Source organism: Papaver somniferum, unplaced genomic scaffold (assembly GCF_003573695.1).
Source record: "Papaver somniferum cultivar HN1 unplaced genomic scaffold, ASM357369v1 unplaced-scaffold_132, whole genome shotgun sequence".
NCBI classification, from domain to species: Eukaryota; Viridiplantae; Streptophyta; class Magnoliopsida; order Ranunculales; family Papaveraceae; genus Papaver; species Papaver somniferum.
In genome coordinates, this window is record NW_020622381.1 from 14,725,723 (window position 1) to 14,753,718 (window position 27,996).

Here is a 27,996-nt window from a genome sequence, read left to right on the forward strand (position 1 = left end):
AGATTTTTGTAATCTCTTTCAGGAAAGATAGATAATAATCGCAATGTTTTCCTCGTCTCAGACTTTGTGATTCCTCATGATAGATATCTAAATACTGATCTTAGTTTATCTTTCGAAGATTGTTCATGAGAGGTGGTTAAGAATCTAGGATGCTCTTCGAGAGTCGTTGTAACAACCCAAATTTCGGGCCTGGATTTCAACCCAAATACAAAACCCAAAATCCAAAATGCTACCTTAAATATCAGTCCCTGACTTCCATACTTGGCCCAAGTCCAAACGACTAATTCTTTGTTTAATCTTTATTTGTGTTTAATTTCGAAATTCTTTCGCAGCGGATATATAAAAATTCTTTTCGGAACATCTAACCGTTAATTTGACGTGATTTTTAATTTACATGAACCCTAAAGAAATATAATTTATCAGAAAAATTAATTTCACCGTTAAAAGTTCCAGATTAAATCCAAAATAATTACGTTTTTAAGAAAGATTCATAAAACAGAAACTGACGCCAGGTCACTCAAATAATTTTACTGAGTCCAATACGAATCCATAAATTATTATAATTATATATTCTGAATCCTAACTTATCTCCTATCCAGTAATAAAATTTCTAGGATTTTTAGTTTATCTTAAATACCTTTTGACCATAGTCAAACGAGTAGTTGACCAGCACTGTAGAAACGTACAACAGTGACGATTCGTTTTAGAAAAATCATATCAATTCACTCACAACTTCAAATTTTATTTGGTCGATCATTATGAAAAGATAAAAGAACCATCTTTGAGTTTTCAGTAGACTCTAAAGGCTAAAACCTTATACAGAATATTTTAAAAAAATAGACAACTTCAGTAAAATTGAATATGACAGAAAACGTCTGATCCTTGTACAGTGAAAACAATTGATTTAAAAATACTTATGGAACTCAGAAAATTATGAAATTTTTATATGTACATATTGAGATATTTTTACATGTAACATAAAAAAATGAGACAAAAACGTATTATATAATAATTATGATAGACAGTCAAACTGACATGATCCAGAAATTTCCATTATTCAATCAAATAGAGTAGTCTAAACAAAGCATTGTTTTCTTTGGTTATACATTAACCCAATAATCTTTAAAGCTTTAATACCCAATAAGTAACTAATTAAATCATCTAAAAGAGTTGATGATATTTTATTACAATCCCAATCATAAATCCTATGCAAACTACTAATAATAGCACCAAAACCGATCTCTACGCTTTTCCGCCATTAACTCCTTGTGGTGCCATAAAATCTGGAATTTTTTGTAATTAAACGACGTGAGTTGTGACACCCAGTAGGAAAAGAAGCAACAAAACATTTTATCAAACATTTTCAATTCTTTTTAAAACAACTAGCATGGTTAATAGCATCACAAATACATGGAAACACCACATCCATAAGAACAATCAAATCAATCACATCAAATCCGCTCGCCCAAGGGAGCCCCACGTGGGTTTAGGGAACAAAACCGTTCCCAAGGATATCTCGTATCCCATCATAGTTGTTTTTAAGAATCACAATCTATGGACCGCAGCCCAACATACATAATCATACTCACAACATCGATTATCATTCATATATGAATCAAAACTTACAAAATAAAATTAATTAAAAGAAACTTAAATAAAAAGAAGGTTTTTGATTGTGTTGCGCCTACCTCAATCGCTAGCAAATAATCCTATGGAGAACAATAGCCAACAAACTAGCAACTCCTCTTGCAAGAACCAAAACCAAAAGCTAAACAGTCACCAAGTTCACAGGTCCTGTTCTCTCCTAAAGAAGACGAGAACCACTCTTCTTCTACCTCTTTGTTTCTTTTTTCTTCTGTTTTTTTTTCTCTTGGAGGCTAATTTTTTCTAGGTTTCGTTTCACCTTTTTTTTTTTTTTTTTTTTTTTTTTTTTCTTTTGATGATACGGTCTCAAAAGCATTATATACTAAAAACCTAGAGGAAACGGGTCTTCTGGTCGACTAACTATATAGATACCACTTGGTAGGCCCATGTAGATCAAATATTAGTTCATTATATGATAGGCCCATTAAAGAAAGAAGTGATGAATACTTATTAGGCCCGTCAGAAAAATCTAAAGTTTTACTAGCTACTCCAACGAATTATCAAAGTAATTAAAACGATATGTTACTACAAACCTGAAATGACTATACTACCCTTATTTCATGAAATGACAAAACTACCCTTATATACTAAATGACAAAAATGCCCTAGAAATTTGGGACGGGCTTTACAGTCGTAAGTTCCGAATTCGCGGGGTTTGCTATTCTTGTCTATTACAAACAGATTTACACACCTTGATATTTGATCTAAAATAAAATAAAATAAAATAAAATAGGCTTATCTGTTAGAGGCAGATTGGTATCAAAAGTCTTCACTTTCGCTGAAGCAACTCTTACGTTGTAAAGGACGTCAGCTAAGGAAATCAACTGCGTAGAACCTTGCGAGTTTTAAGAGACGCAAGGAGCGCAACTGTAACTGAATTTTTGGAGGGTGGGATCGGTTTCAACTGCATTCTAGTCCGAAGTCTAATAGTAGGATAATGTATGTGGCGACTTAATACAGTGTGGTGTTCAATCTGGACGACGTCCCAGTTCTTTTTGTTTTGCTATTGCGGTTTCCTCGCAAACAAAATTTCTGGTATCTTGTGTTTTTCCTTTTCCGTGTTATATTGTTTATCTTTATAACTGGATTTAGACAGGTTTGTAGGTATTCAATTTAAGTAGATATGTCCTCTTAATTGTAATCGATTACGAGATTAGTTTTTTGTATAATTCGTATCTTGAAAGATTGATAACAAGTTTAATCACTTGGCAGAATTTCGATTGAATTATTTGGATACAACTAGATTGATCTTGGACATTGATTTTTGAGATCGTCCAAGTACTCTGCTTAACAATCGGGTTCAAGGACCTTGTGTTTATATACATAATGATTGAGTAGAGGTTGAGATATTAACTCTATATACATATCATCAAGGATCATTAAGTTAGTCTTCTTACAATTGTATTAAGTTTTGTCTATACAGGTTGTCGAACGAAAAAAATTGGGTGTATTTGGTAACCCCTGCGTTTTCAGAACCAAAAAATCGTTGTGAAGAAAATTTCGTAAAGACTGAAGAGTTGTTGCGAAAAATAAAATAAAATACAAGATACCATGTTTCGCAATTGGATGTTGATGCAAATCATATTTGCAACTATAGAGGGTCATTGCTAAACCCAAAAAATGACATAGTGACACGAGATTGAGATGTGGTTATTGGTCCGAATCTATCTCCTGACTTGATCTGATTATCGATCTTCATCTGTAGATTCCTTATTTCCACGTGATTACCTAGTTATCTCTAGGTCGGTTATAATAACCGAGTTCTAAAAATAATTAGGAGACATAACAGAGAAAATATAACTCTTATTTATCAAGTTAGACTGAATGGTATGTCTTTGATTATAAAGCGAGCCTTCTTGGTCTTGTATACAACAACATGACGGATGAATCACTCTAAAAGTTGTCTAATAGAGACCACCTGTGTATTCCTGGAAGAAACATTATGATCCACTCGGACTTTTCTTCATAAGTTAGTTGCTCGACGCGTGATATTCATTATCTCTCGATCTTCAGGTTTTGACTCTCACGACCTTGGTCTTGTCTTCGCTTCTTGCTCTAGAACTCATGTCTTTCACGTGTCATGATCTTAGTTGTCTCGTTTTCACTCTATGTTGACTTATTATCTTCAGTTTGTACTCGAGCTGAGAAATTATTACCTTTAACTCGACCTGAGCTCTTTCTTAGCAGTGAGCTCTAGGCCCTTAAATTTGTCAGTTATTTGGTAGACACTCTATTTTTCATCTACACTTACTTTTTAGAGTTGTTTTGTGAAAGAGTTGTAACTTTAATACATACATAATTAGGGATTTAGTTATGAAACATGGACTTGATCCAATAGAGTCTTAGACTAACCAAAGGTCGTGATAAAACTGTCAATTGAAATTTGTTATTTTGCTAAACACCCTGATCGCCAGTTATTTGGTAAACACTTTATTTGTCATCTACACTTACTTATTAGAGTTGTTTTGTAAAAGGGTTATAAATTTAATACATACCTAATTAGAGCTTGGGTCGTGAAACATGTGAAAAGGCGGGGGTCTAACAACCACACCCAATATTTCGTTTAGGAAATATGTATGAAAACTCCAATATAATTCCAAGAGAATCAACTAGACAGTGTCAGACTCAATCAATGGAAATACATCCAAGAGTTATATCTCTGTTTCTCAATGTAATCAGCAAATCAAACAGATAGAAATCCGCGAGCCTGATTAATATGAGAAACAACTTGAACGGTACCAAAGACCAATGTTCAAGTGCCAATCAATTTATATCAACAACCAAAGGTTGGATTATCTAATTGATTGAACTACGCACAACCTGTGATATTTCAATTATATGGAAAATATAACGCGGAAAAGATATAACACAGACACCAGAATTTTGTTAACGAGGAAACCGCAAATGCAAAAAAACCCCGGAACCTAGTCCAGATTTGAACACCATATTGTATTAAGCCGCTACAGACTCTGGCCTACTACAAGTTAACTTCAGACTAGAATGTAGTTGAGCCCTAACCAACCTCACACTGATTAAGGTACAGTCGCGTTCCTTACGTCTCCGAATCCCAGCAGGACTATACGCCCTTGATTCCCTTAGATGATCTCACCCACAACTAAGAGTTGATACGACCCAAAGTCAAAGACTTGATAAACAAATCTGTCTCACACCGAAAAGCCTATTGAATAGATAAATCTGTCTCCTACGGAAATACCTACGAGTTTTGTTTCGTCTTTTGATAAATCAAAGTGAACAAGAACCAATTGATACACCGGACTTATATTCCCGAAGAACAACCTAGTAATATCAATCACCTCACAATGATCTTAACCGTATGGAAGCCGAACAAGATATTGTGGAATCACACACGATGAGACGAAGATGTTTGTGACTACTTTTTAATCTTACCTATCGGAGATAAATATCGAGCAAATCTTAGAGAAGATAGTACTCAATACGATAAACAAAGTAAGATCAGAATATGCAACTACAAAGAAAATAGTTGGGTCTGGCTTTAGAATCCCAATGAAGTCTTTAAGTCATTAACCTATAATGGTTTTAGAAAAACCTAGGTTAAAGGAGAATCGACTCTAGTCACAACTAGTATCACACAGGAGGTGTGGGGATTAGGTTTCCCAGTTGCCAGAGTTCTCCCTTATATAGTCTTCAAATCAGGGTTTGCAATCAATGTTACCTTGGTAACTAAGCATTCAATATTCACCGTTAGATGAAAACCTGATTAGATTCAAGCTAATATCATTCAACCGTTAGATCGAACTTTTCTTGTCACACACAAATGAAACGTGACTTCATTTAGATATGGGTAACCGTACCTAAACGTGTACACTTTGTTGGCTCACCAATAGTTAACCGAAGTTAGCCATATAAACACTTTCATATCAACCTTGTTCATCTTAATCACAACTAGTTCAAATGACTCAAATGAAACTAGTTATAAAGTTGTTCAATTGTTTATATTCTCATAGAAGTATACAAGACACAGTTGAAGCAAATTTGATTTTGATTCACTCGAATCAATTCATGAACATTATAGCCACGGTTTGCAAAATATTGCATGCCTTATTCTATGAATGTATTTGTTCATGAACAAGCCGATTTTAGAACTTAACCCACTCAAGTATGCAAACGAGTACGCATACTTAAAGTTCCCGGACTTGGTCTGTCCGCCAGTATGCGAACGGGTATGCATACTGTCGTTCACGACCAAACTCAGTTGAATTCCCGGAGTTGAACTGTTACGCCGGTACGCATACGGGTATGCATACTACGTTCCAGGACTTCAACTGTCATACGGGTATGCATACTAAGTTCCCGGACATGGAATATATCTACAACAATTAGCATACAAGCACGCATATTGTGTTATATCCAATCAATGGTTCATTGTTTCAAACTTTGTTTCAATCATTGAAACATTCTTAGAAGACGAGAATAGCTATCTCACACAAACTATTAGCTTCAAAGCAATTTTCAAGTGATCAAATGATCAATCGAAACATTCCTAAACTACATCAAATGACTGTCTCACACAAATCATGTAAGATGTTACCAGGCGACTTTCACATGATCATCTTTTGACTTTCGTCAAGAATAAAAGATGAACTTGGTTAAAGTGAAAGATTACCAACACATATTTCGAGAAATATGTAAGCGAGTTAAACTCAACTCGAAATATCAAAGGTGTATAAAGTAAAGTCTATATATCTATACGACTTTTGTCTCAATAGGAGATAAAATAGAAATAGACTTCTGAGTGATAGATGAGTTCAAGTCTCCACATACCTTTTATTGATAAAGTTCCACAAGCTCTCCTTAGTAGTTCTTCGTCTTCAATCGATGAACGTCGTGAAGTCTAAATCTCAACTACACATTCTATCCTAATCCGAGACATAGCTATAAGTAGACTAGAAATCAAGACTTATAGTTTTGGAAACTAAACTTGACAAACAAGCTTGAGATAGCAACGCTTGCGGGTTCGACCAAGCAATGCTCCCCCCTTTGTCAATTTTAGTGACAAAACTATCAATACATATGGATTACAAAATAAATAAACTTTGTAGCTTCTAATCCAGATGCTTGATTTCCTTGGTGTTAGAGCATTACTCGGTCGAACTCGCAAGCGTTGCTATCTCAAGTTTTTTTTATCAAGTTTAGTTGCCAAAACTATAAGTCTTGATTTCTAGTCTACTTATAGCTAAGTCTCGGACTAGGATACAAAGTGTAGTTGAGCTCTAGACTCCACGGTGTTCATCATGCAAAGACGAAGAACTACTCACGGAACTGGTGGAACTTCATCGACAAAAAGGTATGTGGAGACTTGAACTTATCTATCACTCAAAAGTCTATCTACTCGATCTCCTATCTTCAGACAAAAGTCGTATTTCTATATAGACTTCGATTATACACATTTTCTATTTCGGGCGGAGTTTATCCCGCTTATCTATTTCTCGAAATATGTGTTGGTAAGATTTCATTTTGGCCAAGTTTCATGGTGGTTATTTCAATTACTTGAAAATCGCTTTGATGAAAAATAGTTTGTGAATAACAACTATATAACATCCTCTATGAATGTTTCAATGATTGAAATGAGAGTTTAGAATATATAACCATGTTTGGATATAAAAATTGTATGTGTATTCATACTTGTGTAAGTCCAAAATCCTTGAACCAAAGTATGCGTACTTTTCTTGTTCAGGATGACCGGAGCTAAGTCCACGTACCCGTACGCATACTGTCGGAAGTTCACATCCCGTGAATTTCTGTTGGAGTTTTTGAACTCGGTCCGGATACTTAAGTATGCTTACCGGTATGCGTACTTAAGTGAGTTATTTTCTAAATACAATTTAATTCGTGAACTAAGACATTTATAAATTAAGGAATGTAATCTTTGCAAACCGTGGCTATAATGTTCATGAATCGATTCGAGTGAATCAAAACTGTTTTTGCTTCGATTGTGTCTTGTATACTTATATGAGATCTAAGCAATTGAAAACTCTCTAGCTAGTTCTTTTGAGTCATTTGAACTAGTTATGGTGAAGATGAATAAAGTTGATATGAAAGTGCTCATATGGCTAACCATTGGTTAACTACTATTGAACCAACGACTTGTACACGTTTAGGTATGGTTACTCAAACCTAAATGAAGTTACATTTCATGTGTGTATAACAATCTAAGTTCGATCTAACGGTTGAAAGATATTAGCTTGAATCTAATCAGGTTTTCATTTAACGGTGAATATTGAATGCTTTGTTACCAAGGTAGCATTGGTTGCAAACCCTGATTTGTAGACTATACAAAGGATAACTCTAGCAACTGGGAAACCTAATCCCCACACCTCTTGTGTGATACTAGTTGTGTAAGCTAGAGTCGATTCTCCTTTAACTTTAGGTTTCCATCGAGACCCTGTAGGTTAATGACTTAAAGACTTCATTGAGATTGTGAAGCCATACCCAACTATTTTCTCTGTAGTTGTGTGATCTGATCTTGTTGTTTCCATAATATTGAGTACAATTGTAAAATCGGATCGAGATTAATTTCTCCGATAGGAAAGATAGAAAAGTAGTCACAAACATCTTCGTCTCATCGTTTGTGATTCCACAATATCTTGTTTCGCTAGTCGATTAAGATTATTGTGAGGGGATTGATATTTCTAGGCTGTTCTTCGGGAATATAAGTCCGGTATATCAATTGGTTCATGTTCACCTTGATTTATCAAAAGACGGAGCAGAACTCGTAGGTATTTCCGTGGGAGATATATTTATCTACTCCTGTAGACTTTTTTGTGTGATACAATTTTTTTTTATTAAAGTCTCCGACTTTGGGTCGTAGCAACTCTTAGTTGTGGGTGAGATCAGCTAAGGGAATCAAGTGCGTAGTATCCTGCAGGGATCAAATATGTAAGGAGCGCAATTGTACCTTGGATCAGTGTGAGATTGATTGGGGTTTAACTACAGTCCAGACCGAAGTTAGTTTGTAGTAGGCTAGTGTCTGTAGCGGCTTAATACCGTGTGTGTTCAACCTGGACTAGGTCCCGTTTTTTTTTGCATTTGCGGTTTCCTCGTTAAAAAAACTTCTGGTGTCTGTGTTATTTCTTTTCCGCATTATATTTTGTTATACAATTGAAATATCACATGTTGTGCGTTATCTCGATCAATTGGTAAATCCAACCTTTGGTTGTTGATTGATCCTTGAACGTTGGTCTTCGGTACTGTTCAAGTTATTTCTCTTGTATTCAATCAGACTCACAGATTTCTATTTGCTTGAGTTGGGATTGAATCGAGAAATTGAGATATAACTCTTTGATATACCTTTTATTAAGATTGAGTCTGACTGTCTAGTTGATTCTCTTAAAAGTATATTGGAGTTAGTCCATACAGATTGCTAAGCGAATTATTGGGTGAGGTTGTTGTACCCCCACTTTTTCACTTGGTTCTTCAACATTACTCGAAATCTTCGTCACTTCCAAGTACTCCAGTGATTCTAAACGTGTTCAACTCAGCATCATCGTTGTTGAAGATCCGTAGCCATAATAATAAGAAAACAATTGTTCCCAATCATTGTTATACAATGTCATAGTATTATTACACAACATCAAAGTTCAATTGTATCACAACTTGTACAATAATACTACGGTGATATGTATCACTCCGCCTTATTCAATACTTCATCTCACAATGAAAACTACCCCCCCTTACATACTGATCCGCAAACCATATGTATTTGTAGTGTGAACTACATAATAATTCTCCCCCTTTTTGTCAATATAAATTGGCAAAGGAACGAAAACTAGCGTGATCATAATGAAATTCTCATAAAGATACTTCATGACTAAAAGAGGACATATCAACTTTGTTTCGATTATTTCACATAGTCGAAACTTAGTGTATTCATCAAGGAGTTTATAAAGATACAAGAAAATTCCTACAATATTCCACAACCACACTCCCAACAAAGATTTGCAATTAAGCACAAGTTCAATTAAGAACCCTCCCCCATAAAATGTCATTCCCGAAAGAACAACAAGAGCGACCTTACTTTTATAAGAAAAGAAGGATTTATTTGGACATTAACAAATTACATGAAAGATGAATTTGAAAACTCAATTAAATTAACCACAAGAGTACCCATGATTAATTTAATCGAAAATGCTCAACATAAGAAAACTTACAAAGCCATACAGTACTTTCACATAGATGTGGATCAGGGAAAGATCAATACTGCGGAATATTCAAACATTCATTCTATTTTTCATCAATATTTGCATAATGACACAATAGATTTAATCTTTGACATCAAAAGTTCATTATATTTTCCATCAATATTTGCATAATGACACAATAGATTTAACTTTTGACAAATATGGGACAATCATAGTTCACGGACGCAAACACACATATCCCATAATATTATTTGCAATATATAAAACCAATATAGATTAATACTGTAAAATCATCTTCCAAATCAACGTTAGAATTTAAATAAATAAATCTAAAAAAATTGCAAGATGAAAATCGTTGGCAATAGCAATGTGTAATCACAATATAGGCTATTCCAAACCCTAGTTATCCTTCTTAAAATACAAGAATAACTTCGCATAAGAAGTTTACTAGGCAAGATAAAACAACAAGAGATAAAGAATTTAATCATCATCTTCATCATCGGAAACCATCCAAGAGGATTGAACAATATCCATATCTTTCTTGATTTGGGAAACTTAGTAGCAATCACACTAATTTTTCTTGCACACATTTTACCTTGGAATTGATATTACACACACCCTTGTGAATTTGATGAAGAAGACTCAAGGTGGTAGGATCATAAGAACCATCGAGGGAATAAAATCTTTGTATTTTGCAAGCATTCTCCTTCATACGTTTGAAAGTAGAAGGACGAACAAGTTTGGGAGTTCCAATAGAGTTGCCAATAGGAGCAATAGAGTATGCTCGACAAATTTGCTCAATTAAGCAAGGAAAGCCTAACTTCTTGTTGGATGACGTCATTGAGAGCATTTGAAGAATTATGAATCCACAAATATCAAGACTTTGAGAACCCAATTCAAGGAAATAGACTAACTCCGCAAACTCATGACTCCACCGAGAGTTCTCAATTATGGAGGGACAAAGATTAGATATACCAAGTTTTACGAAAGACATTAAAGCAAGACTATGATAATTAGTAGGAAATTTCCCTTCAATCCAATCAACACTCTTTCCACAAAGACAATTAGAAATGGTTTCATATGATGGTCTTTCTTCCTTTGGTTTAGGAAGGCGAAAATTATCCAAAGGAATTTTGGTAATACTTGAAATTAAATCTCTATTAACAAGAATCCTTTTTCTATTTATCATGGTCTTGAATTCCATGTCATCAAGATCAACATAAAGGATGTTAGCATAGAATATTCTTGTGAGATGTCAAAACCTTCACCAAGACCATTAAAGATGTTTCCAAGATTAAATTTTTCAAAACAAACCAAATCTTCGTTATGACCACTAACCAAATCCAATTTCTTTTATAAAGTGAAACCATTAGAAGAAATCCTTTCAAAGATATTACCACTAAAATCATTGAAAAATCTAATTCTAATGGAGTCTTGGTCCTTAGGCAAGTTCATGCTAGAAATTGAACCCAAGTTTTTTGAAACCTTCTTTGAAGCCTTGGAATTTCCCATGAAATCTAGAAATTGAAAGGACAATGAAAAGGAAGGGAATGACCCTTGAGGATGAAGAAATCCTTTGCCTCCTTTTTGACCTCCAACGATGATTTTAATGGAGTAGATACATGAACCCAAAAAAGAAACTTTGTTCACGTACGCGGAATAGGGAAGGTAGAAGAAGGGTACTGTACCACAACTCTTAAAAACCCATTGATGGGCTTGGACCCATTTTCGAACCGCGACCCACAAAAGGAAAACAAGATTTCTAAAAGAGTTTCACCACCAAGTTTGGCACATTGTGAAAAGATCAACATAGTGCAGTAAAAGTATATAGTAGTAAAACTACATCACTTTATTTAACCTTGGGAAGACAGATAGAGGAAAAAATATGTCAAGGAGTTTTTCTAGGAAGAATAAAATAAAATTAACCCAAACACAAAAAAAATAATCAAACCGTTACTTGCCCCATTTCAAGTTATATAAAAATGGGGTAGAGTCAACCTTGTTACCAAGTGGCAAGATGTGTAGATTGCACCTCATGCAACGTCTCCGGTTGATATTTGTGAAATGTACCAGAGGTGTAATCATAGTAATGATGATACTCAGGGTTAATAGAGCTTTCTAACTCTTTTTTCTTATCATCAGGAAAAAAGGTTTTCTAATATTTTGAACCTGCACCACACCCACAAGGAATATTTTAATCTATTTCACATGAGTTGGCAGCATGTTTAGTTCGTACATCATAAATACATAATTTGACAGGTACAGAACTTTTATCAAAAAGATTATTTTCCTCAATCAAATTGAGTCGTTCTAAGAATTTGAAAACGCCTTCAAAAGCTTTAAATAGATCCTTGTCAATTGATCCATCACGACAGTATTCCACAAACAAATTAAGAAGTAATCTAGTGAGATTCCATACCATTGAGCTTTGACCTCGTTTTCTTGAGCGTTTTTTCTTAGAAGAACTTTTAATTTTTCCTTTAGACTTTTTTTCATCATCTAATATTTCCAATGTCTTAGATGGAAAGAGATTATCATGAGTGACCAGAGGTCTTGTAGATAATAAGCTCTGAACAATCTTTAAGGACTTCTGGGGTGCGTTACAGATGCCCAGAACAAGTTTCCCAAAGTAATTTCCCATAAGGACATACTTTTAAGGATTATTCAAACACAAACTTATTAGGTTTATAGTGTTTGTCTGCTCTGATACCAATTGAAAAGTGAGGGTACAATAACCTCACCCAATATTTCACTTAGCAATCTTTATGGACTAACTTCAATATACTTTTAAGAGAATCAACTAGACAGTTAGACTCAATCTTAATAAAAAGTATATCAAAGAGTTATATCTGAATTTCTCGATTCAATACTTACTCAAGCAAATAGAAATCTGCGAGTCTAATTGAATACAAGAGAAATTAACTTGAACGGTACCAAAGACCAATGTTCAAGGATCAATCAATTTCAATCAACAACCAAAGGTCGAATTTATCAATTGATCTATTCAACTCACAACCTGTGATATTTCAATTATATAACAAAATATAATGTGGAAAAGAAATAACACAGACACCAGAAGTTTTGTTAACGAGGTAACCGCAAATGCAGAAAAACCCTGGGACCTAGTCCAGATTGAACACACATTGTATTAAGCCGCTACAGACACTAGCCTACTATAAGCTAACTTCGGTTTGGACTGTAGTTGAACCCCAATCAATCTCACACTGATCCAAGGTACAGTTGCGCTCCTTACGTCTCTGATCCCAGCAGGATGATTCTCTTAGCTGATCTCACCCACAACTAAGAGTTGCTACGACCCAAAGTCGAAGACTTTAATAAACAAATATGTATCACACAGAAAAGTCTACAGGAATAAATAAATCTATCTCCCACAGAAATACCTACGAGTTTTGTTCCGTCTTTTGATAAATCAAGGTGAACAAGACCAATTGATATACCAGACTTATATTCCCGATGAACAACCTAGAAATATCAATCACCTCACAATAATCTTAATCGACTAGCGAAACAAGATATTGTGGAATCACAAACGATGAGACGAAGATGTTTGTGACTACTTTTCTATCTTGCCTATCGGAGAAATTAATCTCGATCCAATTTTACAATTGTACTCAATATGATAGAAACAACAAGATCAGATCACGCAACTACAGAGAAAATAGTTGGGTCTGGCTTCACAATCCCAATGAAGTCTTCAAGTTGTTAACCTACGGGGTCTAGGTAGAAACCTAAGGTTAAAGGAGAATCGACTCTAGATTATACAACTAATATCACACAGGAGGTGTGGGGATTAGGTTTCCCAGTTGCTAGAGTTCTCCTTTCTATAGTCTCCAAATCACTGTTTGCAATCTAAGTTACCTTGGTAACAAAGAATTAAATATTCACCGTTAGATGAAAACCTGATTAGATTCAAGCTAATATCTTTCAACTGTTAGATCGAACTTAGCTTGTTATACACAAATGAAATGCACCTTCATTTAGGTTTATGTAACCGTACCTAAACGTGTACAACTAGTTGGTTCAACAGTAGTTAACTAAATGGTGAGCCATATGAGCACTTTCATATCAACTTTATTCATCTTCATCATAACTAGTTCAAATGACTCAAAACAACTAGTTAGAGAGTTGTTCAATTGATTAGATCTCATAAAAGTATATAAGACACCGTCGAAGCAAAAAAGATTTTGACTCACTCGAATCAATTCATTAACATTATAGCCACGGTTTGCAAATATTCATTCCTTAGTTTATATATGTCTTAGTTCACGAATAAACTGTTTTTAGAAAATAACCCGCTCAAGTACGCATACTGGTACGCATACTTAAGTACCCAGATTGAGTTTGTTTTCAGTTCACAAACTCCAGCAGAAATGCAAGGGATGTGAACTTCTGGTAGTACGCGTACAGGTACGCGGACTTTAGTTCCGGTTATCCTGAGCAGCAAAGTACACACTTACACACGTATGAATTCGCATACAATGTTTATATCCGTTCAAGGTTATATATTCTAAACTCTCATTTCAATCATTGAAACATTCTTAGAGGATGTTAAATAGAGGTTATTCACACACTATTTTTCATCAAAGTGATTTTCAAGATATTGAAATATTCAAAATGACTTTCGTCACTTGTAAATATGAACTTGGACAAAGAGAAAGCTTACCAACACATATTTCGAGAAATAGATAAGCGAGATAAACTCGGATCGAAATAGAAAATGCGTATAATCGAAGTATATATAGCAATACGACTTTTTTCTCAAGATAGGAGATATAGTAGATAGACTTTTGAGTGATAGATAAATTCAAGTCTCCACATACCTTTTAGTCGATGAAGTTCCACCAGTTCCTTGAGTTGTTCTTCGTCTTTGTATGATGAACGCCGTGGAGTTTAGAGATCAACTACACTTTCTATCCTAGTCCGAGACTTAGCTATAAGTAGACTAGAAATCAAGACTTATAGTTTTGACAACTAAACTTGACAAACAAGCCTGAGATAGCAACGCTTGCGAGTTCGACCGAGCAGTGCTCTAACAATCTCCCCCTTTGTCAATTTTAGTGACAAAACTATCAATATATATGAAATAAAAAATAAATAAACTTTACAACTTCTCTTTCACATGCATGATCTCCTTGGTTCTTCAACATTACCCGAAATTTTCATCACTTCCAAGTACTCCAATGATTCCAAAGATATTCAATGCAGCATCATCGTTGTTGAAGATCCGTAGCCATAACAATGAGAAAACAAAAGCTCTCAATCATTGTTACGCAGTGTAATAGTCTTATTACACAACATCAAAGTTCAATTGTATCACAACTTTAACAACAATACTATGGTGATATGTATCGCTCCCCCTTAGTCAATACTTCATCTCACATGAATACCACTCCCCCTTACATAATGATCCGAAAACCATATATATTTGTAGTGTGAACTACACATTAATTCTCCCCCTTTTTGTCAATAAAATTGGCAAAGGTACGAAAACTAGTGGGATCCTAATGAAATTTCCATAAAGACACTTCATGACCAAAAGAAAGCACATATGAACTTTTTAGATGCAATCTGTAGATGGTGGATTTTCGACAAGGGCTAAAATCGTAAACTCATAATTATACGAAGCTCTGATCCAGCAATCAGACGTGAGTATTGAGACACGAGTCTCTCATCGAATTCTCAACGGAGAGTACTTTCTCTCAGAGTACATGTAGATATGTAGTCTCACGACTGGACAACGACATATCTCATGAATACTGAACACTTTAAATGATTATTTCTATACAGTATCACGATATGGACGGCTCCTAGACAGCTTGCTCTGCTAGTATAGAGCGATAACGTCTTCAGGAACAAACAACGAGTTTACCCTGACTATATAAAGGATATGACTTACCGACAAGCTCATATCGGATAATTAATGCTCCTAGACAGCTTTCTCTGCTAGTATAGAGCCACAAAGTTAATTATTCCTAATTACAATTTCTCATATTCGATGGTCGAATCCACGACTGGTCCCATGGAATGGCAATAACAATTGCTCATATTCCATGGTCGAATCCACGACTGGTCCCATGGAATGGCAATAACAATTTCTCCTATTCCATGGTCGAATCCACGATTGGTCCCATGGAATGGCAATAAAAAATTGTTCTGATTCTATGATCGAATCCACAGCTTGATCTCATAGAATAGCAATAACTATATTATCTCATTACTCCGATTTCATGATCGAATCCACAACTGGTCTCATAAATGGTAATAGATTAATCTTAATTACTCCGATTTTATGGTCGAATCTACAATCCCATGGAATGGTAATGCTCACTTTATTATTCTGAATTCGTAGTCGAATTCTCAGCCGATCTTATGAATTAATAATAAACATCTTATTGCTCAGTTTTGTGAATTATTCTCCACCGAATTCCAAAATTAGTAATAAATAATCAACAACCGGGCGTCTGAGCTACCTCTAAGTAAGCCCCGATTCAAATGGTGAAGGTGTATTCAACGACGATACACTAACAGTCACCGCACGAAAGAGTATTTCAAAAATACAACGAAACGATGAACCTATGCAAAATAGAGAAGAAAATAATAAATAATTAAAATATTGACCAGGGTGCTGGGAGCACGGACACACGACCGACCGACCGTGTCGTGGTCAATCCCACGCCAGTTTTATGTTTTTAAACAGTTTTGACCTAATTTGCACAATTGCTCGTATTAGGTCCAAAACTCTTCCAAACACTTTGGATTTTCATGAAGTGATCGTCAGGCGTTCACGTGACTACCTAGGGCCGGTTCCATGACCCCATGGTCGGTACCTCACTCCATCATAATTAATTAGGTTTTCTCACCTAACGCTCAGACGAGCATTTTTCGAATAAATGATTAAACCAGCATTTGATCATTCTTTCACCAACAAATCGCCAACTCTTCAGGAGTTCTTTGTATTTTCTCACGTGATCATATGGACACTACATGGTTGATCCACGATCCCGTGTAGTCGCTCCCTCCTTCGTCCCATGGTTTAAATTCTGACGAACCATGAATTGATCATCAATTGATCAAATTAGGTTTTCTGAATCCAAGGATCATCATTCCAGATTCTAACCTTAATAATTTTACGACGACCTCATGGTAATTAATTTTATTAATTATGCTCGGTTCAACGACCAGTATTCTAATTAATATTTTTGGCACGCTGCTAATAATCCATCAGATGAGCAACACATGCTCAGACGATCAAATATTCACAATTCATCACATGAGCAACACTTGCTCAGATGATAAATATTTGCTCAAACCAAGGAATATTGGTTCAACAATCAATATTCAACGATCAATCGAATGAGCAATACTTGCTCACTTCGTCGTAAGAACTATACCTCTGTCTCATGACATGTTCAACTCATGAGTTTCAGAACATCATGTTCAACTCAGCAACTACATGGACTCATCGTCCCATCAAACCACGAAGTCATCAATTGACTAACATACCACGAGACGTCAATCGTGTCACTTTGGGGGGATATCACTTAGGGTTTTGGTATGGCGGTCTACGGCACGTGTGTTCAAACACACGATGAAATGTGAGCAAGTCGTGCAATCAGTTGAAGGAATTCACGAGGTAGTGGGTGGAAAATCGACCAAGTCTCCACACGTTGAGCAACTGGTTTCAACCACGATCCCCACTTTCCCACTCCTTGATTCCATCAACTTTCACACTTCATGGAGTCATGGTGTCTAAAATTCCAGCAATATAAATAAGTCTCTGAATTATGATTGAATCATCATCATCAGTATCATCAATCTCACGTCTCATCGACAACACGAGATCATCATCTCATCAATTGAGCAATTTCAATCATTCAGAGGTTATCATATTCAGAGTTCACACACCCACAATCTTTGATTACCATTGATTCCACATATTTCCCAGCTTCCCTCCTACAGATCAACCCATCCTCTCTTGTGACCGAATTTACTCTGGAACGGTCATTGTCTTGATCTAGGCCGGAGTACTACAGATTGATCTCTCGAATCTAAAGCACCCGCTTTGCAGCGGTGTATCTGTGTGAGGTTTAACATTTCGCTCGGTTTGAGGAGTCTCCTCCGTACGGTCGTCTCCTCAATTCCTTAAAAACCAGCAAATCGTTTTTCCCCATCTACAGATTGGCGACCACAGTGGGATATCATTCTCTCGGTTGCAATCTCACAATTTCACAAGATGGTTGATCTCAGGTCAGGTTCAGTTACGAATCCTAGCACAAACCGTGCTAGCACTAGCAATAACAACAATCAGAATATCCCGTAAACGATTTCGGCCTCCAACACTGACGGTGGTGACGTTACTCCTCCTCACGTCAACGCGGAGGGTCTTCCTTTGTTCAGGCGACGCCCTGAGGAAGTCATAGGAAATCCACCACCTACCATTGCTGATCTCATCAAAATTCAATAGACTCTTGCAAAGAATCAAACCGATATGGCTACAGCACAGAAGGAGCTATTTAATCAACAAAAAGCTCTCACTGATACAAGGAAGACCCAAGTAAAAGGAAAAGAGAAGGAAAAATCCTCTGACACTGATCCTGAGGTAATTCCGATTCATACAATAGATGATGATGAAGTCCGCAAAGCTGCGGACGATCCATCGGCGAAGGAGTCATCAAACTTCATCACTCGGGAGGATTTGGAACACCTTCTGGAGAACCGTGGAAAAGAAAAAACCCCACATGTCCGTTGTCACCATCCTCCGTACCCTGCTGCTACGCAAAGATTCCTCTTCCAAAAGGTTATACCTCTCCAAACTTCACTTTGTATGACGGAACAGGCAATTCTCGGGAACATATTTCTATTGGGCGAACACGAGCACAACCATGTCGTCCGTCTGAAGGAATTTTCAAAGTTTCTGACAGGCAGAGCATACACCTGGTACAACAACATCGCACCGAGAAGTATCACCAATTGGGGAGAGATGATTAATGCTTTCTACAGAAAATACATCTTCGTGTCAGAGCAAGTCACTCTCTCTGATCTAGGAAGGATGTTTCGAAGGAGCAGCGAACATCCTGATGATTATGTGTAAAGGTTCAGAATTCAAGCCTTGGACTGCCACGACCCAAACGTCACATAGCAACAACTTGTAGACTTGTGCGTCAACAAAATGATCCCGGTCTACAGAGCCTTGCTGGAAAACCTCCGGTTCCACACTTTCTCAGAACTTCATGAAGCAGCCAAAACGATCAGAGACTACTACACCTGCTTTACTGAGCAAAGTCTACAAGGTCGAGGAACCTCGGAGCAGCCGACGCCTGATCAACAAAAAGTACGATGTCCAACCTTCCATGAACATTGTTGCTCAAGGAAGAAAAAAGGAAAGCTTCTGCTCAAACATGCGACATCCAACACCTCTTCCTACAAAAGCATCCCGGAAGGATAACCAATCTTGCACAAACCTCGACCTGGCATCAACGAACGGGAAAATGATCGGACAGACTCAAACTTCTCATGAAGGAGTGATCGAATTACTGGAAGTCTGGGTTCAAGACGGTGCAATCAAACTGTTGCTCATCATAGAGAGCCAACATGAAGAATCCAAGGTACTGTCACCTTCATAGATTTATCAATCAGTCGACAAGTAACTGCAACATTTTGAAGCACGTCACCAAAGAGAAGGTTGATACACAATAACTTCAACTGGGCACTGGAGGAGTACACAAGAATCCTCTCTCAATCATAACCTTTACACTCTCTGAACAACTTATCAAAGAGGCAGTTCAATCCTTGGTCGAACGTGAATTGCTCTATCTGTCGAAGGCACAAAAGAGAGAATGTTCACAGCACTGAACCACATCGTGTCAAGAAGTCCATTCCGGAAATACTTCTTGAGCCTCCAGCCAAAAACCAAGATATGTACGACTGGGGACTTCTTTCCACAGTCGAAGAAACAAATTTGGAAGAACGTTGATCGATGCCGGCACCGCTATCAACATCATTCCGCTGAAAACCTCAGAGCCGCAGGCATCAGTCGACAAGAAGCTACTCATGCCCCATCTCAATCAGAGACCTTGAAGGAGCACTTGGAATACTTATGGCTACATCACTCTCAAAGTGAACATAAGTTCAACACTGGACAGAAACCAAGTTTCACATAATCAGGAAGATCCAGGATATGACGTACCCTTCAGACGAGCATGGATACACGCTGAAAAGATGGGTACTTACAAAGCGCCTTTGGTTACACGTCTCTCCAATGAAGAAAGTTCTGATCCAGAAGATTTGACGGACATTCCATCATCAGAGTACTTGGAGGAATTTAAAACTTTGACGAGGTTGAAGAAAGAACCTGCAAAAGATGCATATACATCCATCAAGAGGTCCCGCACTCAGGCAAGTCTCATCCGACGTCTATGTCATTTATTTCCTCACATGCTATCCTAGCATGGGGGATCAATTCTGCTAGCAACTCTGCAAGACGTTATGAATGGTAGCTTCACCACATTAGTATTTTACCAAGTGGTTGAATCTGACGCTCCTCCGAATCAAGCACTGAAACATTCATTACCGAGATGATGTCCAAACATGACAAATAACACTTTGGGTGTTTCTCCTGCAAGTCCATGTGTTCCACAAAATCAGAAAGATCTGATGTCTGCACAAGTGTCGAATCCCACTACCGCAACGAAAGGGATGATGAATCAATGGAATATACTCCAGGGCTGAGATGATCAAACATTCGATGCTTAAGGAATATACGCTTCAACGCTCAAGCATCTAAGAATCCATCAAATTGTACTCCCAATCAAAGAGTATAGCTTCAACACAAATATCTCGACGATGACACATTGATTCAGCACCAGCACATCAAAGTGTAACTAAACGATAAGTCTTCATTATCCCATGATAAGACTTCTGAAGCATATGCAACATCATTCATATATGGATGACACTAACTCCTTCAATATACACTTGGCAACCTGAGGTGATTTCGTGAAACTTCATCAACGGGTTTTCGCTACATCACAAGCCCCTGCATGATTGAGGAACTTTCTCTCTTCACCAATCACATCCAGTATGAAAACTCTTGATGCCATCTACTGCAACAATGTCGACTCACTGACAAAGCCAGTTCGTGGTGAAGTTATGCTTTCAAGAGCATTCAGGTTGAAATCTCAGTACACCTTCATCTTACGGACGCTCAACTCATCAACTAGTTCTTGAATGTAAAAGGCTCACTGGATGGAGGAGCAAAGATTATATCTATGATCATGGTTCTATCCTTTTTCGGTCTTTGGAGCAATTCCAACCATGGCATCAACATCAAATAATCTCTAAAGTAACACCATCCATGATCTCAGCATCGACAAGGATCTCTGGAGCGTAATCATTCATGGTCTCAGCACCAACAACGGTCTCAGGAGCAACATCCTCAGGGCTTCATCAACTAATCATTCTCTTAAGTGTTACACATGAAGCCGACTTCTCCAAGAACTAATGATTCATATCAAGATGTGTAGACCTGAACATGCTCACATGAAAGTCTTCCCAAAGCTGGCACGATTGGTGGGCATATTCCAAAGTCTCCTCCAAGATGTTCTCATCGCCTCTACAAATGAGATACGACATGCTCCGGGCCATGGGTTTACAGAAAAGTACCAATGGGTGAGTAATGGGACAATACTTCCTCAACGGAAGATGTTCATCCATGTTACTTCTACAACCTACCAAAAGGGCACATCAATTGGACATACGAGCTGAAAGATATGGCCATTACCGTCAGGTCTACGGAATCTGAAAAATTTGTACGAGATTAAAAATTGTAAATGCGCACGCTTCGTTGGATGACCTCTACAACTCCAAATTGAGTGATTCTTTTCTCATGTGATAAATCAGCCTCTTATCTTCGAAAGTTGGGGTCAAGCATCGAATTCCGACCTTGTATGAGGTCCCTACAGCTTCTAGAGCGTACAACATGCAAGCAACAATTCTTAGAAGGGACTCATGACTTCCACAGTCGATCGGTGTCCACCAGGTCTCTTCGCTAAGTCCTTCATCAAGGTACCTCCAACTTCGACCACCTAGGTCTTTACATCAATTTTTCTACCTGGGTCCTTTATCTAGGTCTCACCAGAAGAAGGGAAAACGAAAGGGAGAGACTTAACAAAATACTGGGGAATGACGGTCCACTTGTCAAGACGATCGATTTCACAATCCAAAACCGATCAAGAAATCAAGACCAGAATAAAACCTCACATCTCTCAGAAGTCCAGGGTTCAAGATATCATGGAAATAAAACTAAAGAAAGTCAGCAAAATAAGATTTCTGCTTTTCTTCATCCATCTTCTTCAACACGGCATCACTGGTGTTGAAAGAAGTGTCACCTTCCACCGCTTTCCTTATAGCATCAATCTTTTGACGAAGCCACTTCAAATTGAAGCCAAGTTCTTCAGCTTTCTTCAAGTTGTACTCCCAATCAAAGAGTACATCCCGGGTGACAGTATTTCCAGTTGTGATGTGGAAATCATTTATAACACGCAATATGGATTCTACTTGCCTCGCCAAGAAATAACTATGCTCCGGATCCTTGGTAACGACAATGTGCCCATACATCTTCCACGGTTTCTCGTACAAGCCTGCATATCCAATGGGAACGCTGAATCCGCCAACTAGTTCATGATACGGGAGTGAAGCATCGAACGGAGGATCAAAAGCAACTCCTGCAATTGGATATTCATGCACCACTATACGGTTCTCAATTACTGGAGCAGCCTCCAGGGAAACAGTTTCTTCAGTATTCTCTACTGGTGTTTCGGTTTCTTCTATCACTGAAGCAGCAACGATCTGAGTTTCCAAGACTTCAATGATAACCTTCTCATGGACTTGAAGTGCAGATATGGTTTTTTCTTCATCAATAACTCCAGGGCAGTTTGATTTATCCTCATTGGTTTTAATATCCTCAACTTCGGTATTTGGCACCTAATACGAAGATTACATGAGGTTAGAGTCATTTAAGCTTGAAACCAAATGAGATCATAAAATACATCATACAATCAATCCAACATTATCAAGATTAATCATTATACACTCAAGGCACGAGCAAATAGCATGAAAGTCATGAAAATACGTTTTACGGTAACCTCGTCTGAAGAAACTGTACTCTGCCCTGTACTAAAAGACGAACTGGGAGCAATCTACGAGGAACCTGAAGATTGGTTATATACCATTCTCTTTGTATGGATGTCCTCTACAACTTCTCAAAATTTCATGACAATCCGATGAACGAGCAAAGAGATGTGGCTAAAACATGGAGCAACATGCCATCTGAAAAAGTTCTGAAGGTCTCCTGGAAGTTCACTATTTCGCCTTTTTCAGGCCCTAAACATGCTCAAACTTCAAAGAGATTCTTTTATTAAAGCTTGGAAATTTCCTGAGCTTGAAGATACATATTCAAACCGCGAAAATCCGACTTCGGACGAAGATTCTATAGCGTTTCTAGTAAAATCTGAAGTCTGAAATTTTCCGGTGACGTATTTCGGCAAAGTTATCCATAAATTCACATGGATTTTCATTCATTAATTCACGAATCAGCGATATCATACTTCTTTGAAGAAATTACAAGAGATATACTTACTAAGGGAGTCTCTAAATCATTTGAAGGCTCGACGATGCCAGAATCTCCGTTGACAACACCGCTATCTCCATTCGGTTCGGGATTTCGGGAATTATCCATATTCCCATCTCCCAAAGAAGAGTGCGTTTCATCAACATGATTCTTATCTACAATGATTTCTTCCTGGATTCATCAACAAAAATTATTATTATTTCATTCAAGTAGATGCCGCGATCACCTGCACGAAAGAGATATTTACATCGACTTCTTCATCAGTACTGGATTCCTGAATTGTTCACCCGGGAAAAAGTTGAAGACCGTCAATCGATGGAGAAAAGGTCTGAAAAGAAATAACAAAACGTTGGTCTCGTGATCCTAATTGCACGGGCAGGAAAAAGTCATGACACAAGGAGCGCTAACAACTCACCAAAGAAACGGCTGGGGACTGCACGTCATTTGCTAACATCCTGTAGTCCTTACTTCTGGGTACTCCGCCCCGAAGACTTTCTTCCATTTCCGAGGAGTCTACATTGATCTGAAACCTCACTACATGATCATCCTGTGGTATAGTTGATGAAATAACCAGGAGTACAACTCAGTATGAAGGATCTCTCACCATTACTCAGAGGTCCCAGAAGTACCATTTCTTGAAGTTACACCCGCGGAGATGTCATCCCTGGAAACATCGTCTTTGAAAGTGTTATCATGGGAGTCAGTCATTCTTGCAAAGTAGCTGTGACAGATGCATAACATTCAGTGCATCATTTATACAAAGCGCAGGATTCCGCAAAACAACGAATCATGGAATAAAGATGCTCACATCAGCGTCTGCAAAAATGGTAACTTTCAACTCTTACCTGTTTACGATTCCACTGACAGTACATGAGTTAATACTTCAAATCTTGATCGTTCCTTAAAACCTGCTAAGACGAGCAAAATTCTGACATGATTTTCACAAAACCGTGAACAACCCAGGTAAATTTTACAATGTGATCATTCACTGGTTTCTCAAAATCTGGACAGACGTCCATTTTACGATTGTGAAACTCACATATAGACATTCTTTCACCATGTATGGTTGTCTACTTTCAACAATTGTTCAAAATCAAAACATTGATTTTACAAAATATATTTTAACGTGAAACTCACGTGAATTTGAAAAATATATATATTTCGCTCCTTCACGCGAGCATCCACTTTTGAAACGAGAGTTTATTCCACTTTGTGAGATCTCAAATATTTTAAAAATAAAATTTTGTTTTTCGTGAAAGCTCATAGACAAAATTTTTATCATTAGACTCAGGTCTATTTTGTTGTTTCTTAAACTAACGAACGAATGAGCGTCTGCGCTAAAAAGGATTTCCTTATTGGGTCCGTCCCGCGAATCCTAACCGACCATGGACTCATCGTCCAAACCAGTGGATCAACACCAATTTATGCTCATCAAACGATGCTCCAATCATGACATTGAAGCCTTCATCAAGTCGTGGTTTTCTCATGCTCTCTAAATCCGGTAACGTCTCAACTTACGACTAAGTTCAATTACTGGTATTATTATTTATGGCCGGAAAATCACCATTTAATGCTGACTGAGGAACACAACTTTCCTCAGTAAGCAGGGGACTTAATGTAGATGGTGGATTTTCGACAAGGGCTAAAATCGTAAACTCATAATTATACGAAGCTCTGATCCAGCAATCAGACGTGAGTATTGAGACACGAGTCTCTCATCGAATTCTCAACGGAGAGTACTTTCTCTCAGAGTACATGTAGATATGTAGTCTCACGACTGGACAACGACATATCTCATGAATACTGAACACTTTCAATGATTATTTCTATACAGTATCACGATATGGACGGCTCCTAGACAGCTTGCTCTGCTAGTATAGAGCGATAACGTCTTCAGGAACAAACAACGAGTTTAGCCTGACTATATAAAGGATATGACTTACCGACAAGCTCATATCGGATAATTAATGCTCCTAGACAGCTTTCTCTGCTAGTATAGAGCCACAAAGTTAATTATTCCTAATTATAATTTCTCATATTCGATGGTCGAATCCACGACTGGTCCCATGGAATGGCAATAACAATTGCTCATATTCCATGGTCGAATCCACGACTGGTCCCATGGAATGGCAATAACAATTGCTCCTATTCCATGGTCGAATCCACGAATGGTCCCATGGAATGGCAATAAACAATTGTTCTGATTCTATGATCGAATCCACAGCTTGATCTCATAGAATAGCAATAACTATATTATCTCATTACTCCGATTTCATGATCGAATCCACAACTGGTCTCATAAATGGTAATAAATTAATCTTAATTGCTCTGATTTTATGGTCGAATCTACAATCCCATGGAATGGTAATTCTCACTTTATTATTCTGAATTCGTAGTCGAATCCTCAGCTGATCTTATGAATTAATAATAAACATCTTATTGCTCAGTTTTGTGAATTATTCTCCACCGAATTCCACAATTAGTAATAAATAATCAACAACCGGGCGTCTGATCTACCTCTAAGTAAGCCCCGATTCAAATGGTGAAGGTGTATTCAACGACGATACACTAACAATCACCGCACGAACGAGTATTTCAAAAATACAACGAAACGATGAACCTATGCAAAATAGAGAAGAAAATAATAAATAATTAAAAATATTGACCAGGGTGCTGGGAACATGGACACACGACAGACCGACCGTGTCGTGGTCAATCCCACGCCGGTTTTATATTTTTAATGCATTTTTATTATTTTCCATGATTTGATGAAAATTCTCTCATTTTATCAAATCTCCTTCGTCTCGAGGAAACTCCTCGGTTTCATGGTACTTCCATAAATCCATAAAAAATAATATAAAATTAAGAAAAGGAGTGTGGGGCATGACCATTGGCCAACCGGCCCCACACCCCACGATTTCTTATTATTTTATTATTATTATTATTATTATTATTTTTATTATAAAAGGGAGCCACTAAGGCATTTATTAATCAAAATCAATATTACAAGAGATGGTGGGTAGCCTAGCAACAAGTTGGGCACCAACACCTTTCTGAATAACGATTCCTAGCCTATGAAAAAGAGAATTGCCTATCTTAAAGTTGGCATCATGTCCTACCATGCAATTCCTTAATCTCTTCAGGAAATTTAATAAATCCGTACTAAGCTCGCCAAAAGTGGAGAAACCCAGAACACCGAACCCATATCCGAGAGAAGTGCAAACATCTAAGTATTTAGTGTTCTTGCGAGTAATTGCTGCAGAAATGGCGTGACCTGGTACGAAGTGGCGTGACTTAGCACTGGTAAACGGAGAGACCCCAGTGACATCGAGACAAACATCCTTCCCATCTATCCAATTATAAACCATGATGTCCGCTGGCCGAAAATCCTTATTATTGATGACGCCCAAAGAAACCTCTTTTCTAGACACAACCCCAGCTCTGTAACACATGTCTGCCAGAATATCTTTTACTAAATCATGTATGAATTTAAGCCCGACCTCGCTAGCACAATGGATAGCGTGGTCTCCAAAGATATCCATGAGTTTGCCATAACAGGTACATTTATTACCTTCCTCAAAAAGGGGTATAACTAAACGATATTGTAAGACCGAGCTAAACTGCCTGGAACCAACTGCCTGGTTGATCCCAGGAATAGGTATTGCCTTAAGGAAATCCATAGCATGATCAGATCTATTACATTGCCAAACAGTAGCTTCACGTGTAGAAAAAGAAAAGCGAGTAAGTACCTTTTCCCTGATAGCTCCAAAGTAGATAACATCCAATGACTTCATGTAATGAGGGGCGGCATCATTAATGTTGAAATCAGGGAGGGGGATCTCACAAGCTTGTGTGAAACTCTGTAAAGTAGTATGGAAACCAAGGCATAAGTCGGTTGTTGCAGGCATCCTCAAAATAGAATTCTGCAAATGCTGGGTCTGTGCCTGAGATGCAAGGTAACAATACTACATAGTATCTGTCATAGTAAGAATACCCAGACCACCATCTTTGATGGGAAGAGTGGCTAGTCGCTGTTGGACTAAGCCAAAACCATCCCCATCTCCGACTATAAGACGACGAAGATATCGCATAAGATAATCATCAAAGCGCGTGGCAACATTCTGAATCGCCTTGGGGCAAGTAGAGCGTAAGGAAAAATATAACCTCGAAACTCTAGTAAAGTTGCGCAAAAGCAAAAGTTCACACTGAGGATCATGCAGCTCTTGAATATTGTCAATGAGCTGAGAGGTTTTGTCAATCCTGTTCAACACCACATTACTACAGAAGTTCATATCTAGGCTGACTGGTCCACCAAGCAATTTAACACCATCTTTTGGCTTACCAATATTCGCAGGAAAGGCAGTATCGGAATCCCTTCTCGGGTCATAAGAGGGCCAAAATAATTCAGTCTTCGAAATATTCAAATGTAACCCATAGACAGGACCGTCCTCTTGGAGAATCTTCAATGCCTTAGACACTTCTAAAGTGTCACCTGCGATGGTGCCATCGTCTAAATACCAGGCA